The sequence below is a fragment of the Mandrillus leucophaeus genome, unplaced genomic scaffold (genome assembly GCF_000951045.1).
Source record: "Mandrillus leucophaeus isolate KB7577 unplaced genomic scaffold, Mleu.le_1.0 Scaffold17, whole genome shotgun sequence".
NCBI classification, from domain to species: domain Eukaryota; kingdom Metazoa; phylum Chordata; class Mammalia; order Primates; family Cercopithecidae; genus Mandrillus; species Mandrillus leucophaeus.
Window position 1 is genome coordinate 4,404,971 of NW_012101698.1, and position 4,658 is coordinate 4,409,628.

Below are 4,658 nucleotides of genomic sequence, written 5' to 3' on the forward strand. Positions count from 1 at the left end.
CGTTTGAGTTAGGTTTTCTTCCTTTGGAACAGAATTTTGACTTAAACAGTGTTGTCAGTGTAGCAGTTGTTTGAAGTCTTCAGGGATAACATACCCGATGGAGAAATGTTTTGTGTGTATGATATGTGGGAAAGTCTTTAGTTAGAGTCATGGCAGCTCCTAAACCCCATGATTGTGATGAGATTGGGAAGCCCATTGTAACACTGGAGAGCCCAGGTTATATCAGACACCACCAGTAGATAGAAGTTCTAACAACTTGAGCTCTGTAACAAAAATCTCCTTGTACTACAAAATTATGTCTGCACCAGTGACTCCATTCTCAGGAAGAGTCTTAACTAGGAAACTAAAAGCTTTCACTCTTAAAGCTTTCATTTTCTGTTTATTCAGTTTTTTATTTGGAATGGATGCTACTCTAGGCCTTAAACTGGGAAATGCCAGGCTATTGTAGCTATTATAGCTTGGCATTTGCCATCTTAATTCCTAGGACAGCATGCCCGCTTTGCCCTTTGCCCTGGCTAGGGAACCAAGGAAATGCCACGGTTCTCGGTCATAAGACACACTGCAGAGATCTCTCAGTAGGAAAACAGCTGGCCCTTTGGTGATGAATGTAAACTGCACCCTTTTTTTCTCACATGTGCCCTTCTGCTGCCAGCCAGTGTTGGAATCTCCCTACCCAATTCCAGACTTATTTACTCAGTCTAGCACCTAGGTGGCTTCACAACCTCTTCCTTACTTGTCAGCAGATGGATGAGCAGTTGTATCATGTGCTTGGGTTGATCAATGAATGATAGACTTGGGGAATTAAGTAAACACTTTTTAATTGAAGTATAACACACACAAAAATGCATGAGTCAGCCAGGCGCGGTGGCTCACACCTGTAATCCCAGCACTTTGGGAGGCTGAGGTGGGCGATTCATGAGGTTAAGAGATGGAGACCATCCTGGCCAACATGGTGAAACCCCGTCTCTACTAAAAATACAAGAATTAGCTGGCGTGGTGGTGCGTGCCTGTAGTCCCAGCTACTCGGGAGGCTGGGGCAGGCAAATCGCTTGAACCTGGGAGGCGGAGGTTGCAATAAGCCGATATTATGCCACTACACTCCAGCCTGGCGACAAAATGAGACCCCTTCTCAAACAATAAAATAAAACCGTTGAGTCATGGTTGTACAACTTGAATTTTTACAAAGAACATAGCCTTATACTCACCAAGATAAATTAATAGAACACAGCACCTTAGAAGTCTCCCTGTACCTTATTATAGTCCGTACAGAACCTCTACCCTGACTTCTATCACCAGAAATTATTTTGCCTGTTTTTGTTCTTTTGTGTCAATGGAATCATCAGTACAGATTCATTCTCATTGCTATGTAGTATTCCATTACATGAATATACTACAATTTATTGCTTATTGTTGGTGGGCATTTGGGTTATTTCTAGGGGGATCTTTTTGAAGGCAGAAAATCTGAAAGCCACTCAGAAAAAAAACCGGTTAAAGTAACCATGGTTAGGGACTGCTTCAAATGGTGCTGCATCAACCCAGCTGCCCTGTAGTAAATAACAGCAGATATATATATATATATATCTTGGGGATATATATATATATATCTCTCTCTATATATATCTATATATATATATATCTATATATATATCTATATATATATCTATATATATATCTGCTGTTATTTTGGTACTTAACATGTGACAGAGACTTTCCTAGTCACTACACACATTTACTCAATATGATAACTTTATGAAGAGTGTGCTATAATTAGCTCCATGTTACAGCTGAGAAGACATTAATTAGGTTTCCTAAGGACACAGTAGTGGAGTAGGTATTCAAACACAGGCAGTCTGGTTTCAGAACTCATGTTCTAGCTGTTGTGCAGTATGGCCCTATAGAAGTTGTATGTAAAGTATGTGACACTGTGTCTTGGTAAAGGAAGAGAGATTGTTGGAAGGAACAGATGTGGTCCTTAGGGGTGGAGGCGAATATTAGGATCAAGTCAAGATGGGGAGGCTGCATTTGGTTTCACACAATGGGAGGTGGAGAATTGGCATCAGAGAGGAAATGATAGGTTGAGATAGAATCATAAAATATGTCCAGTACAAACTGTCCCACTAGAGTTGTCATTGAGGGAGGTAGCATGCCTCTAGTGGGGAGAGGATCTGGTTCTTAGTACTGCCTCCCTGTCTTATTGGCTGTGTACCTCTCAGCACCGTCTGAAAATGGATGTCTTCATATCATGTACCTGAACCAGAGAGCTGGCTCCGCTGAGGTCCAAGTGAGCTTTGTACCTGCCGCCCCAACCACCCCACTTCAGCTTTGAGGTATAGGGATAGCTAAGTGAGGTTTGTTTCCTTTTCTCTGTTCTTCACTACTGAGTAGTTAGCTCCCTTGGCCCCTGACCCCAGTGCCACTGTCAGGAATCCCCCTCGAATTGAGTAACTGTCCTTGAATCAGTTATGATTAATGTATTAGTTTGCTTTGGCTTAACAGAAATCGATTCTGACAGTTCTAGAGGCTAGAAGTCTGAACACAATTTCCCTGGGCAGAAGCAGTTTGTCAGCAAAGCTACACTCCCTCAGAAGGCTTTAGGGCAGAATCTGGTCTGTCTTTAATCTGCTGGTGGCTGCCGGCATTCCTTAGTGGCAACATCACTCCAGTCTGTGCTGTCTTCACATCACCTTCTCTGTGTCCAATCTCCCTGGTCTCTCTCTCAGAAAGGCATTTGTGATAGCATTTAGGACTCATCCAAATAGTCCAGGATAATTCCTTATCTTAGGACCCTTAATTTAGTGACCCTGCAAGAACTTTGCCATTTAGGGCAACATTCACAGGTTCCAGAAATCGGGACCTGCTATCTTTGGATGGCTGTTACTCAGCCCACCACCGTCACTGAGGTTCATCTGTATATATCAGAAAACCCTAAACAAGACACCCTAATACAAGATAGAATTTTTCTCAGGAGTCTCGAGATAGCCCAGGGCAGCTAAGGGAGTTCTACAGTGTTAGTGGGGACTGAATCTCCTTCCAAAGTACCACTTGGCCATCCTCAATGGGGCCATTATCCTCATGGTCCAAGGTGGCTGCTAGAACTCCAACCATCAAGGGCTTGTTCCAGACAGTAGAGGAAGGGGAAGAAGAACATGCCACTTCGCCGTAAAGAAGACTTTCTGTAAGTACCACAGAACACTTCCAGTTAAATGTTTATTTCAAGAACTTAGTCACATGACTATACCTGGCTCCCGAGGACACGATATCCTTCAGTTGAGTGGCAGTGTACTACATCAAATAACTTCGAGACTTTGTTTAGGAGGAAGAAGGAGAACAAGTGTTTGAGTGGGTAGCTAGCAGCCTCTGCCATGGCGCATGACTGCCATCGAATTCTACATGTCTAAAAGCTTTGGATAAGGAAAAAAAATTGGTGTACAGCTGGCTGTGCTATTTGAATTTCAGTGTGCATAACAACTCTAGGATAGGCGCTATATTTATCCCCAGTTTACATGTTGGGAACAGTGAAATGCAGCAGATTGATGGGAGAACAGAGCAGATGCCTCTGAGATGCACGCCCATCACTTTGGCACACCTCTTGCTTTTGCTGTAGCTGTGGTGAACAGTTATATGTGAACTTAGATCTCCCCTTGCACTGCTCAGACACTCCACATGCCTTCTGACATTCTGCCTCAGGCACTTTTCCAGAGCTCACTCAACTAGGAAGCACAGCCTGTGAATACATAGGGCAAGTTAGCAATCCCAGAAAAACCCTTAATGATGCTGGACAAGAGCTTGAGGATAAAGGTTCCAGTTTCCCATCTTTCAAGTGGACAATTAGAGGAGGAATTCTTTATTCTTTTCTGGAGGTCCCAGTGCTCATAGCATCAACCTTTAGAACATTTTATATTGTCATTTCCTCCTATCCTGTCTCACTCCTTGGGCTCTTTTAGTCCTGCTTCCTGGGATCATCTCCTGAATAAATGTGCATTCGAGTCCTTGTCTCAAGCCCTGCCTTCAGGGAAACCCAAACTAAAGGAGTGAGACAGAACTTTCAGGCAATAAGAATGTGTCTTATATTCCAGTAGTGAATATTAGTCTACTCAACTGAAATTCTTTAGATGTTAGAGGATGGCCCAGATGAGCATTTTTGTGATGAAATCCTATTCTGTTTTCAGTGGTGGCTGCACATTTCTGATTTCTACTTCAAAGAAGCTTCCTCTCAGAGCAACTATGCTCTGGGGCACAAAGTCTATCTGTGTGTCACTGAAGTGCACAATCTTAGATAGACTAAGTTGTTTAAATAACTGTAGCTCTGTGTGGCCAGGAGTTAAAACATGGTAAATATCACAGTTATCAACTTGTAAGGAGGACCTGGCAATGAATGTCCCTCAGATTATCAACTAAAACGAGCACTTGGAGCCATGCAGATAAAATAATCCTTAGAAGTGTGCCACATACAATAAATGATTTTATTATTACTCACTTTTTTTTCTTTTTTTTTTTTTGACACAGGGTCTTGCTCTACCACCCAGGCTGGAGTGCAGTGGCACGATCATGGCTCACTGCAGACTTGACCGCCCAGGCTCAAGTGATCCTCGTACCTCAGCCTCCCTAGTAGCTGGGACTACAGGCATGTGCCACCACACCCAGCTTGTTTATATATA